We start from the raw sequence: 15,614 nt of genomic DNA, 5'->3' as shown, positions 1-15,614 counted from the left end.
ATTTTATTTCTGGGTATTATGACATTGTATAAATATATCCAATTCATATATCTCTCTTCTTGTTGATGGAAAATCGCCCTCCCCCCCGGGGTTTTGACTGTTATAATTAAACTACTACAAACATTCTTAAACAAGTCTTGTGGGCATATATTTTCATTTGTCTTGAGTAAATACCTAACAGTAAAATTGACAAGTTATATGGCAAATAAATATTTAAATTCATAGGAAACTGAGAGTCTCCAATTTGTTTTATTTATGTTCCAAAAAGCAAACTGTGAGGGTTCCAGATGTAGAACTATTTACATTTTCTATTTCTTCTTGAAAACTTCTGATAACTGTACTCTTCAAGGAGTTTTTCCATTTTATCTAGGTTGTCAAATTTCTTAGCATTGATTTATCCTAAATACCCCTTTAGATGCCTGTAGAATCTTTGGCAATATTCTTCCTTTCAAACCTGATTGGTTTATTAGCTATACTTCTTTGTGTTATATTTTAGTGGTTGTTATAAACTTTACAATATTTGTCTATACCCTCACAGCATAGCTTTAAATAATATTATGTGACTTCATGGCAAATATATAACCATCAATAATATTAGTGCATTTACTTTTTTCTCCCTTTTTGTTTCTGTCATATTTTATACTTCATCATATGCCCCAAACCTCACAATACATTGCCATTATTTTACTTAAAGGGCCAATTGTTTTTTAAGGTGTATATTTATGTAGATGTCTCCATGCTTCTTGCAGCTGTTGCCTTAGCCTTGCTTAAGTACAGAGTGCTCTTAGGGTTTCCTTTCAGCTCCCTTGTCCTGATTGTCCTAGTGAAAGAGCTGCTTGCTTCGGGGAATTTTATGTGGAACCCACTATTTGGTCTGTTATTCCTGAACTTGCTGTAGGTCTATAAAAAAGCTGGCAGGTGAATATAACTTGCTGAGTAGTTGAGGCTCTTTGGAATTCTAATTCACCACATGTGGCCATAAAAAAAATTTGACATGAATTTGTCTGTTGTCTTTTTTCCTCAATCTACCAGTATAGCAAGGTCTTCTTTCTTCTCTGCTTCACCAGGGATGAAAGCAATTATACCTTCTCTTATAATAAGCGTTAAATCCTTTCTAGATATTAACTCATTTTAATTTCTTTGTATTCATAGCTTTCTGAATTTATTTTTTAAATGTTGTTTGGTAACTTGTTTAGTTAATTTTCATTTTTATCCTAGCGCACCTACTCCCAGTATAAAATTAAGTAGGATTGGTGAGAGAAGATATACTTGCATTTTTCATAATTTTAGGAGAAAAACATCCAGTTCCTCATAAGTAAGCATGGTATTAGTCATAGGATTTTTATAGATATTCTTTATAAAGTTGAGAAATTCCCCTCTATTCCTACTTTGCTGCAAATTTTTATAATGAATTTATGTTGGGTTTTGTCAACTGATTCTCTGCATCAATTAATATCATTATATGATCTTTCTTTTTTAGTCTCTTGCTGTGATAGATGGCAGTGCTTTTTTTAAATGTGAACTTGACAAATATACCCAGAATAAATTTGACTCAATCATAATGTATAATTCTTTTTATAGATTGTTGGATAAGGGGTGATAATATTTTATTGAGGATTTTTATATATGTTCAAAAAGATATTGGTTTGAAATTTTCCTTTCTTGTTAAATCTTTATCTATTACTGCTATTATGTGGTTCTGGTCTCATAGAATAAGAAACTGTTTATTCTGATTTTATGGGAGATAGTGATAAATTTGGTATTATTTATTACTTAAAGAAGAATTCACTGGTAGAATTTTTATTCTTTTAATTATCATGAGGTCTGTAGGGATGTCTCCTCTTTAATTTCTGATATTAGTAATATATGTCCTTTCTCTATTTTTTTTTCTTAGTTAGCTTAGCTAAAAGATTGTCAATTGGTGTATTTCAATTTGAGATATTTCTATTTAACTATCTTGTTGTTTACTGATTTTATATTTGGTTATACTCAGTCTTCAGATGAGCCTATCAAAGGAATTCTTTATTTCTGTTACTGTTTTTCTCAATTAATTCTTGCATATTGTTAGGGCCCTTAACCTATTCATCATAATTATTTTACATAATCTGATAATTCCCAAAATTGTGATTATGTCTGAGTCTGGTTTATATACTGCTTTAGCTCTACAGAGTGCATTTTCTTGCCTTTTAACATGCCTGTTACAATTTTTTTTGAAAGCTGACATGATTTATTGGGCATTAAGAACTTAGGTAAATAGTTCTTTAGGGTAGGTTTATATGTTAATCTGGCTAGAACTGAGGCTGTGTTTAATATTTGCTGAAGCTGTGGGTGCCTGAGTCTCCAGTCCTCTTTTTTTTTTCTCCTGTTCTCTTGTGACTTTCTTATGAACTTCTTACACATACTCTTTGTCTTTCATTTTGCTCAGCCGTTACCCATTATTACCATAATGCAGCCCTGTTGGCATGATGGTGAGGTGCAGGGGAGGATGTAGTCTATAAACTTCTGGTTAAATTTCATACTTTATTTGGGCCTGTGTCCCTGGCTGTGACTTTTTCATAAGTTGTTTCTTAGCTTTTCTCCCTTTTAGGTGACAATGCAAGGCTAGAGGGGAATAAAGAATATAATCTTGGAAATGAACTTCCGGGTGAACATGGCTTTTTTTATTTTATTAATTTCTTTATTGATTAAGGTATCATATATTTGTCCTCATCCCCCATTCCCATCCCAAACCCCTCCCCACGCATGCCCCCACCCCCCTGTTGTCCGTGACCACTGGTTAGGCTTATATGCATGCATACAAGTCCTTTGGTTGATCTCTCCCCCTTACCCCCACCCTCCCCTACCTTCCCTCTGAGGTTTGACAGTCTGATCGATGCTTCCCTGACTCCGAGTCTGTTTTTGTTCATCAGTTTATGTTGTTCATTATTTCCTCTAGATGAGTGAGATCATGTGATACTAGAAATACACTGATAAGAACCGAAAATGAGACAAGCAATAATGGTTATGCTGAGAGGCAAATGAATCAGTCTGTAGTGAGTTTCTTTCTGGGCCAACAGTTCTTTTGAGTCCCAATTTCAATGTCAAACAGTTCCTTATGTGTACATGTCAGCAATGATATTTCAGTTCTGGATGGTGGTAATGCAGGTCCAACCCTCTCTGGTTTGGTCCTGGGCAACCTGCAGCAATGCACAGCTGCTGACTGCTAGTATGGCAAGGCGTCGTCAGCATCTTCCATCTCTGGACTGTTTCTCTTCTGTCTTCATGGCTGGAGCAGTCCTGTCAATTCCTCTCTGTTGCAGGAATCCACATGGTCTTGGAGGTGTTTTCTGAAAATATACAAACATATTCTCGACCAAAAGTTAATAAAGGAATCTTTTCTATAAATTTGACTTGGGATCCTTTTTCATTTTTTGCCCAAATGATTTTCCTTTGGCTTGTTTTGACACCATGTGTGTTTTTCATGGGTGTCTTGCTGTTAGCATTACAAATGAAAGTTAATTTTCTAAAGTAAAAATTTTCTTGTTGTAATTTACTTACAGGATATTTGATAAAGTCTTTTCCTCTGGAATGTAGGTTTTTGGTACAGAGAATGCTCTGGCCATATTTCACAAAGATTACTCTTCCCTTGCTCCTTCTCTAAAGCCATGAGGGGGTCTCTCTTGGCTTTTCCCTTTGAGAACCTAGTGTGGTTCCTTTAGATAAAACTCATGAAAGTGTGTGTCCTCCTAGGAGTTTTCACTCTCATGCTAGTCCATAATCAGCCTGCAGAAGTTCATCCAAATGATCAAAATGATGATTTATGTGTTTCTGCCCGTTTGTGTTTTCAATTGCCTCTAATTTAGGTAAGCAAATCTACCTGTAGTTCTCTGTGTTATACTATTTCTCCAGGTTTTGGAGTGGCAATTTTCCCAGTGACCTCAGTTACCTCATAAATTCAAGAAAAGCTGCTGATTTTTAAATTGTTCCAATTATTTTCTATTTGTTAAGATGTCATTGATTGCTTTTAAGCTCTTTACATGCTTGAGCTAAACTGGAAGTTGGTATCTGTATTTTTTGAGGTGAAAATACAGCATATTTAGTAGTTTTCTCTGCTATAAAGTGAGGTCTTAAATAATCTAAAGTAAGAAAAGGGTAAAATAATTAGAAATAGTGGTTTATAATGTCAAATAAATTATGGCGTCTGGAGCAAGGCTTTGTATTATTTCAACAGAAATTCATAGCTATGGCTTTCTTTCAACAGTTTTGTGTTTACCTTGAATTTATACATATTCTGACCATATTATTGAAAAAAATTATCAATAAACATCCTAAACCCAGAATTAAGTCAACAATAATCATGAAGTGTACTGTTTTGTTAATTTTCTTATTTTAAACATATAACTTGCATTTGTAAATCACTACCTCACGAAGATAAACTGCCTGTGATGTGGTTTTTTTAGTAACTTTAATTTCATGACTTTGAGTGCCAAAACATAGAATAAAGATTTTATTGCTAAAAGTAATATAATCAGTGAACATAAAAGGAAATGAATAAACTGGCTGATTCTAAACTTGGCCTAGTTCTCTCTTGCCTTAAGCAGTCTCTGCTCCAATAACATCAGATACTATAAAGGGACCCATAAGAATAAAAGGCTTGCACTGTCTTCATAGCCCATTTTGTAATGATGGGACCCTTCATTTACACAGATGCAAAAGCAGTTTGGGGATTTCCATAGCAGTGTTATAAAAGATACTCAAAACTTGAATATGCAGCTAAGTGTTATGTGGGTCTCTTTAGGACAGGAGTAGAATGATCCCTGCCTCAATTCAAATCCTTTTTAACAATAGCAGTGTGTGTGTTTGTGTGTGTGTGTGTGTGTGTGTGTGTGTGTAGTGTCAAACTCATCAAGAAAGAAGCTTAGTTCTGGCCAGTGTGGCTCAGTTGGTGGGCCATCATCTTGTGCACAGAAAAGTTGCTGGTTCACTTCCCTGTCAGAGCACATGCCCAGGTTTCAGGGCTTGATCCCCAGTAGGGGTTGTGCAGGAGGCAGCAGATTGATATCTTGCTCTCACATAGATCTTTCTTTCTCTCTCCCTATCCCTTCCTTTCTCTCTAAACATCAACTAAATATATTCTTTAAAAAGAAAGAAGCTTGTATGTTAAAAATTAGTGAAGCAAGATATAACTAGAGTGGTACACTTAATATAAGAATTTATGATGGAGATACAAATTTATGTGGTAGGTTAAATCTGAAGACTGATGTGGATCAAATCTGAAAAATGTGTTCACATAGATTTTCAGTTTAGTTGTTAAGAAATAAAGCTCTGACCCTCTTTAAAGGCATATCTATAGAGGAATTAAAATATATTTAACATTTAGATGCACGTGTAAGAACAAATGGATTATGTGTTATGCATACTTTTATACATATGAATTTATTTAAGTTAAGTAATTGAAATTGCCCTTCTCACCTTGCTTGTGCTTATTATACTATCTAGCCTAATGTTTACATTTCTTTTATTCAGAGTGGGAGGACATATCAGGCTTAAGTAAGAGGCTTTTAGATGGGCAACTTTTTGAGCAATAGTGGAACATTCTATATTATGGAAGAAGATTTATCAGGTTATCTCTTGACATTACCTTTTTTGTTCTAGGAGCATAAGTCAAAATCAAAAGAAACATCATTTTAAATGGTAAAATGTGAAAAGGGGGTTACATATGTACTGGGATACATAATTAAAAGATTAGAGGCTTCTAAAAAGAGTCATATTAATCAGTATGAAGTCATATTAATTCATATTAATTCTGGAAGGCATTTTTAAAAGACTGATAGTAAAGCCATACATAAAATAAAAATAGGATATAAAGATAGCTCAAAAATAATTATTTTTAACTTTCTAAATATGTGAAAGTTTTCTAACATGTAAGAGAGAATTTTAAAGATGATGACATAAGTTGCAAAAGAGTTCTCCTTTCTTGTTTTAGGTAATTAATGCTAGTCACCTTAATATATTTTTTGGAGAAATGTATTTGAAACAAATGTTTGCCTATGTGCCATATGTTTCGGTCCAGTTATTTATTATTAATTGATTAGTTATGGAATTTATTGGGTTGACATTGGTTAATAAAATTATACAGATTTTAGGGGGTACAATTCTATGATACATCATCTATATATTGTATTTGTATTCACCACCTAAGTCAAGTCTCCTTTTATCACCATTTATCCCCCAGTTACCCACTCCTATTGGTCCAGTTTTATAAAATTGCATATTAAGCACAGACTCAATTGTTAAGTCTTCTCACCTCCATTTTTGTATTGTTTCAGCCTGATCCTAGGAGGAGAATAAAATACAATATGCATTAATGAAGCACATCTAGCACAGAACTTCTAAAATATAGAGCTGCTCAATATAAGTAATAGCAGCTTATTCAAACCAAAACAAAATGCCAAAGGAGTCTATTTTGTAAGGTTCAGGGCTATTTCTCAATTTTAGACAAGAGTGTAGTATGTTTTCTAATTTTCTTTTGCTAATGGGGAATCATAACTTCTTTGTTTCATTCAATATTTACTTACTGGTTGGAATGATAAATAGGGCCAGTATTGGAAAGTTTGATGTTGAGAGAAAATGAGATGCACCAAAGAAAACAATGAGGAATTCAATGTAACTTGGCCAAATAAATTTGTGATTCTACACAGATGGTCAGTGTATACCTTATACCTTTATTTTTCTATCATGCAAGAATGGAACACTTAGATTAATCCATTATTTGACATGTTGTAACATCAAAGGGCAAACCACAGAAAAATTGCCTATTGAAAGCACAAGAAAAAAAGTTTTATCATGATTATTTTTTAGAACCTTAAAAATAGATGAAGACAAGGATGATAGGTTTTGAAATCTATGCTACTGATTGGTTTTAACCTTCTTCCAACCTTTACACATAATTCAGGGCTCTTTGAGAGAGAAACTAGAAAGGATTATTTATCAAGTCTACAAAATGTACTTGTATAAATAGACCTTCCAAAATGACAAAAGAGAAAAGAATTATAAATTAATGATACCCAATCTTTGAAACTCTTTGAAGTCCCCAGGAGTTTATTTACTGACAACAAAAAGGCTAGGCACTACATATTTTTTTAGATTCTTGCACCCTCTAGACAACAAAATAGTTAATTTCTCTGGAGTTAAAATGAATTTCAGTTAAGACAATTTTGTTTGAATTTTGATGATGTACATTGATATATTCCCTATATTATTAAGTTTTAAGTCTAAGATTTAATAGTGGTTTCAGGAACAATGATTTCAACAGTAGCCTTGTAAGTGAATTGTATAATCACTCATGAATGGTGTCATTTCTAAGGCTGTGATGATTGTTTTCTGTCTGAGCTGGGTCCTTCATGAATCATCTAGTCTAAAGTACAGTTACTGAAACTTAAAATATATATACTACATAGTGTCTAAATATTTCTCTTTAGCAGCTTTAATACTTCTAGTATATTTATAGTTTTTGTGTTAGTAAACATTTATTAAATCTCAGTTTTGCACAATCATCTTTTTTTCTAAGCTCTAAAGATTAATATAATTTGTTTTCTGCCTACAAGGATTTTGGAATTCTGTGGGTAAAACTGAACTATAGTATTGTAAGACAGTGAATAATATCAGCATTTGTGTGCAGATTAAATTTCTAAATATGGGCGGCAGCATTAGAGTGGCTTATTTATGTGTTCATTATTTGCATTTTATTTAAAGTCATTGTTTAGAAATGTTCTAAATCTCATAAAAGTTGAAAAATTTTTATTGTGAACATCTGTACATCTGACCTTGATGCACCAAATGTAAAATTGTGCCCATCTTGTTTGCATTATTTCTTGTCTCTTGCTGACCATCTTCCCTTTCTCAAGTGCTTAAGAATACACAATGGAATACTATTCTGCCATAAAAAGGAAGAAAATTGTGCACTTTGTGACAGCCTGGATGGACCTGGAAAACATTTTGCTAAGTGGAATAAGCCAGTCAGAGAAAAACAAGTATCATGTGATTTCATTCATATGTAGAATCTAATGAACAAACTCAGCTACCAAGAAAATAGAGACAGACTCATAGATAGAGAACAAGCAGACAGCGTAGTGGTGGTATGGGTGCTGGGGGGAGGGTTGAGCAAAAAAAAAAATAGAGAGAGAATTCATGGACATGGACAACAGTGTGGTGATTGTGGGGGGAGAGAGGAAAGTGGGTGGAAGTGGAAGAAGGCATAGAGAGGATAAATGGTGGAAAAAATAAAATAAATTTAAAAAATTTTAAAGAATGAATTGGAGAAAGACAAAATAATTCACATAAATAATTCAGTATTTAACTCATAAAAACATGAGAATTCTCCTTGTAACCACAATATAATTATCACATGCAGAATTTAACATTGATACAAATTATCTACCATGCAGTTCATTTTTAAATATCCCCAATTATCTGAATGCTGGTTGGTTTTTTTTTTGCTATATTTTTTAGAGTCCCAGATCTCATCAGCAATCACACATTGCATTTCATTGTCATCTCCTTCAGTCCAGAACAACACATCAGCTGTCTAATTGTCTATATGGCATAATAGGCTAGCTGTTATGCTAAGTGACTTTCCATTTGGATTTGTCTGATTATTTTCTCATAATTAGATTCAGGTTAAACATTTGGAAAGAAAAATATTTCTTAAGTGATATTATTTGTTATCTTCTCAGTGTGTCACATTAGAAGTGTGATGCACTACTGAAATGACATGTAAGACATGAAGTGCTTAGTGGAAGTAAATGCATGAGCCTTGGAGGCAAGTGAGTAGGTAAATTGAGGGGCCATGTTTGATTCAAGAAACAGTGTAATCCACATTATTGAGTTATTTGGACATATAACTGTTTGGACATAAAGAGTAGATTAATGAAAGTACAAAATGTAAACCAATATTAAAATTGCTAAATAGTTGAAATCCACGCAAACCAAAGTGACAGGGGCCATGTAAATCTTATAATCTTCTGAGCTGGACTTTAGTTTTTCTAACTAAACCCATTGAGATGGGCTGGACTCTGGATGCCACTGACATCTTGTGTTTTGATAGTTACAAATACAGGAGTGTATCAAACTAGTGAACACAAATATTTGCTTCCCATTCCTACTATTAACTTGTAGAAATTGTAGCTAATATTTACATATGTAATGGTTCAAACTCAGAACAAATTGGGAAAAAAAAGCTATTAAAGTCTATAGGGAGGGTAGGTGAAGTTGCTGGTGTATGTATTTACTGACTAGAAATTACAAATAATTTTCTAACAAGAAAGCTGACACTTGAGTATTGTCCATATTAAAAACAATAATAATATCAATACAACCCCCAAAAACACAAAACAAAAGCTCTTTGAAATTATAACCCTCTTCACTTAGCCCTTAGTAAGATATTTAGATTTTCATAATACAACTTTTGCAACTTTTATGAGGATTAGAACATTTCAAAGAATGACTATAAATAAAATATGAATAATAAAACTTAAATAAACCACTCTTATTCTACAATTCATATTTAGAAATTTAATCTGCACACACATGCTGATAATATTCACTATCTAATCATACCATAGTTTAGTTTTGCCCAAAGAATTCCAAAATACTTGTATGAATCTTCACAGTATATCTTCTCAAAATATTAGTTCTTGTCCACAATTGCTGTTTTCACTTTACTGTCTCCTCTCCTCACCCTGCCCAGTCTTTCACCTATAGCATTTCTCTAAAACTATTTTTCTCAAGGTATTCAATGGCCATCATCAAATGACTAATAGTCACCACACTGTCTCCATTTTACCCAATTTATTAGCAGCATTTGACAGTTTAATACTTCCTCCTTCTTTATATACATTTTTCTCTTGACTGTTATAACACTATGTTTTACAGTTTTTCCTTTTTTCTCCTTTACAAATCTTTCTTATTCTTGATTTTTGTCACCTTCCTTTCTGCTATGGAGCTTGTCTAATTTCCTCCAACACTATAGCTATTGTTCTACTCCAAGCCACTATCATCTCAGCATTGAAGTCTATGGTAGCCTCTTATGCTAAACATAATCTTTTATTCCCATTATTAATTCACTCAGAAGACAACACATCAAACATAAAATAAATCCAACCACCATCAACAGATATGAAATAAAGAATTACACAAATTAAGTTACTTGCTAAACTTGTTGTTATGTGGCATACTTGGGACATGATCTTAGACCTTCTGTTGTCAAGTACTGTGGTTTTGTTTATTTATTATTTCCAGTTTTAAATCATTTTTATTTTTTAATTATAGCTGATATACATTATAATATTAGTTTCAGGTGTACACCCCAGGGATTAAATATTATATAACTTATTAGTGATCATTACAATAAACCTAGCACCTGACACCATACATAGTTATTAGAATATTATTGACTATATTCCCTATACTGTACTTTACATTCCTATGACTACTCTGTAACAACCAATTTATATTTCTTAATACCTTCACCTTTTTGATCCTTTCCCCCAACCTCCCATCTGGCTATCATCAAAATGTTTTCTGTATCTATGAGTCTGTTTCTTTTTTGCTTGTTTATTTATTTTGTTTTTTAGATTCAATTGCTGATAGATATGTATTTATTGGCATTTTATTATTCATATTTTTAATCATTTTTTTTCTTCTTAAAGAAAACTCTTTAATATTTCATATGATACTGGTTTGGTAGTGATGAACTCCTTTAGCTTTCTCTTGTCTAAGAAACTATCTGTCTTTCAATTCTAAATGACAGCCTTTCTAGGTAGAGTAGTCTTGATTGCAGATGCTTAGTCTTCCATCACTTTGAATATTTTTTGTCAATCCCTTCTGGTCTGCAAAGTTTCTGTTGATGAATCAGCTGACAGTCTTATGGGAGCTCCCTTGTAGGTAATTGTCTTTCTCTGTTGCTCTTAAAATTCTTTTGCTTGTTTGTTTTTTTGTCTTTAATCATTTGCATTTTAATTATGATGTATCTTGGTGTGGGTCTCTTTGGGCTCATCTTAATTGTGACTCTCTGTGCTTCCTGGACTTGTATGTCTATTTCCTTCACCAGGTTGGGAAACTTTTCTGTCATTATTTTTTCAAATAGGTTTTCTTGCTCTCTTTCTTTTCATTCTGGTACCTCCATGATGTGAATGTTGGTACGCTTAGTATTGTTCCAGAGGCTCCTAATGATATCCTCATTTTTTGTAATTCTTTTTTATTTTTGCTGCTGTGATGTGATTTTAGCTTCCTGATATTCCAAATTGCTGATTTGATTTTCAGCTTCATCCATTCAACTGTTATTTCTCCATTCTGACTGGTTCTTTTTTATGTTTTCTAACTCTATTTTTATGTTTCCTATCTCTTTCTTGAAGTTCTTACTAAGTTCATCAACTCTTCCCCCTAAATTCATTGTACAGTACTGAAAACCTGTGCTTTGAACTCTGCATCTAGTAGATTGTCTGTCTTGATTTTGGTTAGTTCTTTATCTGGAGTTGGTTTTTTTTGTGTGTGTGTTTTTTGTTGTTGTTGTTGTTGTTGTTCTTTCATTTGGGAAAAACTTCTTTGTCTCCTCATTTTTGCAGCATCCCTGTGTTTGTTTCTATGTATTAAGTAAAGCTTCTATATCTCCCAAGCTTGGTAGAGTGGCCAAATGTAGTAGGTGTTCTGTAGGGTCCAGTTGTGACAACCTCCCAGATGACCCAAGCTGAGTACTCTAGGTGTGCCCCTCATGTGGATTGTGTATATCCTCTTATTGTAGTTGAGCCTTGATTGCTGTGGCACATCAATGAGAGGAATTTACCCCAAGGCTGTTGAACAACTGTAAGGACTAGTTGCGACCACCAACCACTGTGGAGGATTAGCTGTGCAGTGGCCCACCCTAAGGAGCAGGACTTACTTCAGCAGGGCTCTGGTGCCTGCTGTGTCCATCTCATGAGTGTGTTCCATGTGAGGTGGTTTGGTGGTGTTGTTGTGATGTGTTCTGAAGATGTGTACTGGGTGTTCTGGATCTGGGGCCTCCTGGAAGGTAAAGGCCAAGGTCAGCTGCTATCTGTGCTTTGCCTGGGGGCCCCCCAGTATGAGCTACAAAGCAATCTACAGATAGCTGCTACTTCTGTGGGCTTTAAGATGTCAAGGAGAGGCCAAGCTGTGAACCAAGGCCAGCTGCTACTCCTGCCAGGGCTGGGACCACTTAGCAAATGGTATGAGACATGCTGAGGCCAGATTATTCTTGTTTTGAGAGATTTTAGAAAAATCTGGAGCGTGAGCTAAGATATGCCATTTGTATGAAAAAGCCACTGGAAACATTTTGGGTTTGCCTGAAAGTTGGGTGAGGCAGGGCCTCTGGGAATCATCAGGGTAAGGCAAACAGTGTGAGCCAGTTTGATGGAGACACACCCACCAGCTGGCTCTGGCTCTGTAGGGGTAGGACTCGGCAAATGAACAATGACCTCTGCCATCACATCTGTCTGGGATGAAGCTGCACCCCCATTCCCTCCAGCTCTCTCCCTGATGACAAACAATTCAGCTCCTCTGTGTTTATTTCTGGTGCCTTTCAAGCTGCTTCCCCAGTGCTGGAGCTCAGAGGGAGTGAGTCTGAGTAAGTCCATGTGTGGGCTTTTTAAGAGGAACTGCCTGGTACTCCAGTAGCACTCTATCTACCCATAGCCACAATTCCCACTGGTTTTCACAGCCAGAAGTTATGGGGACTTTTCTTCATAGCACTGGAACCCTAGTGTGGGGTTGGGACCCCTTATTCTTCAGGAGGACTTCTGCACCCTAGATATCCTTCCTAATTTTTATCCAACACACATGGGTGTGGGACCAGCCCCATTTCACAGCTCCACCCTTCCTACTAGTCTGGATATGGCTTTTTAAAATTCCTTGTTGTAGGACTTCCATTCAGCCAAATGTCAGATAGTTCTGACTGATGGTTGTTGTGTAGTTTAGTAGTAGTTTTGATGTGATTGTGGTAGAAGATGAGTGCCATGTTCACCTACTCCACCACCCTGTGGTTTCATTTTTTAATTGTAATATGGCTAATTTATTTACTGTTTTCACCCACGATGTCTCCTCAAAATATCATTAGTGAAAATACGTAGTCTGCTTTTGACTTTTTTTCTATTTCACTATTTGTGCTTCTGTTCTTAAAACATTTTGACTAACTTTTTGGTCACAATATCTTGTTAAAGGGAATTGATCATGTAATAGAATAAATATAGTTACATATATTTGAAACATCACTTTAGAGAGTAAATTTGGAAGAATAATGCATTTCTTAAATAATATACTGTGGCATAATATTGGGATATAAGAAAGTAAGAATTAAGTCTTTGTTTAAAAATTACATTATATAGTAGATTGGCAATACATCATTTCAAAAATATCCATATTTAGAGAATAAAATAATGGATGTTGAAAGTATAATATTTTGAAGAGGAGGAATAAGATTATATATTTATATTTAAAAGCTACAATTATCAGAATTTTATGCAAAGCTAAGGAATTACTTTATTTGGTAATTCTAAATAGAGTTCTAAAGTAGAGCCATAAATATTAGAATTTTATGCTACAAAATATTTGATGATTTTATCCCCCAGTTTAAATGAAAGATCCCCTTCACTTCAACCATGAAGACTGCAGCATCAAATATAATCTACACATCTTTCTCCCTGTTTTCCCCAAGGTGACTGTGTCTATACAATATACCACTTAAAACTATGTTACAGGCAACATGGTAATACAGGTGAAGGAGAAAAGTATGAACTTTTAATTTAGTCAGACATGAGTTAATTTTGTAAACTACTTCTGTCTTTCAAGCTCACTGACTCTGAACTAGTTTCTTGTTTCTTTAATAAAATGAAGATCATAATGGCATTTCAAATGATTCCTGTGAAAGTGAAGTAATGAAAGTAGCATGTACTATGCTTAGAATCTTAGAATAGTTAAGTGTTCTACCCAAGAAAACCAATTGACCTCCTTGATCACCAATGGTGTGCATTACCATAGAGTCTACCAAGGTGGATTTCCTCGTCAAGAAAGTTTTTAATTCAAAGAATAAGGTAATAATTTTTATCTATCTATCATCTATCTATCTATCTATCTATCATCTATCATCTATCTATCTATATCTATCATCTATCTATCCCTCTATAGCTCTGTCACTGTATCATTTATCTATATAATTTATTGTAATAATAGAAATTTCCTTGAAATAAAATTTTAACTGGAATGTTAATATGTAAAACAGCGTAAAGGCTCAGATTGACAACAGGTTTTTATTCCCCATAAATAGCTTCACTGCATGGTACTGTGTGGCACAGTTTGAAAACCACTGGGATAAATAACATTTTGGGTCTTACATTGATCCCAGTACAGCAAATATCTGAAACCTTAGTTTCTAAAATTTCATCTGCTTGTATACAAAATTGACACCATATTACCAACAATGTCTTAAATTTTATTGGCTCAGTCATTCAACTCTCTAATGAAGGGTCTTGATACCCTCTCCAAGTGAATTTCTGTGGATGACTAGGAATAAATCATATTTGATAATGGTGTAAATATTCTACTTTAAAAATAATAAATCATATGAAAATATGTTGCTAGAAATACCATAGTATATATTGAAAGTTGCTAAGAGGGAAGATCTCTAAAGGTCTTATCACACATCAAAAAAGTAACTATGTATCATGATAGGAACTGAATTGAGTCTATGGATTATTTTGGGTATATGGACATTTTAATGATATTAGGTGTTCCTATCCATAAACACAGTTAATGCTTCCACTTATTTATATCTCCTTTAATTTCTTTCTTCAGTGTCCTGTAATTTACAAGTATAGGTGTGAGCCCGGCTTCTGGCTGAGAGACACTCCCCCTGTGGGAGCACACTGACCACCGAGAGGCAGCTCCTGTGTTGAGCATCTGTCCCTTGGTGGTCAGTGTGTGTCATAGCGACTGGTTGTTCCACCGTTTGGTTGATTTGCATATTACACTTTTATTATACTAGAGGCCCAGAACACAAAATAGTGTGCAGTAGCCTGCCGCTGCTTGCACCCCTCCCACCCACTTGCAGCCACGCCCACTGTCCACCTTGCTGATATCAGAGCCTGTGGGCATGTGCATGAGGCCCGGTGCATGAATTCGTGCATGGGTGGGGTCCGGCCAGCCTGGCCAGGGGAAGGGGACATGGGTGGTTGGCCGGCCTGCCTGCTGGTCGAACTCCTGTTCAGGGGGACAATTTGCATATTAGCCTTTTATTATATAGGATATACACTGAGTGGCCAGATTATTATGCGTTCAGAGATCATAATAATCTGGCCACTCAGTGTATATATATGATTGTCCGAATGATGTAGCTTGGACTTCCAGTGCTATGTTGAATAAGACTGGTGAAAGTGGGCATCCCTGTCTTATTCCCAATCTTTGGGAAACACTTTTAATTTTTTCCCATTGAGTATGACATTGGCTGTGGGTTTATGGTAAAGAACCCAAATAGCCACAGCAATCTTGAGAAAGAGAGACAAAGCTGGAAGAATCACACTACTTGATTTCAAAATGTACGACAAGGCCATAGTAATCAAAACACACGT

Source organism: Plecotus auritus (assembly GCF_963455305.1).
Source record: "Plecotus auritus genome assembly, chromosome: 3".
Classification (NCBI taxonomy): domain Eukaryota; kingdom Metazoa; phylum Chordata; class Mammalia; order Chiroptera; family Vespertilionidae; genus Plecotus; species Plecotus auritus.
This window is presented reverse-complemented; position numbering follows the sequence as displayed.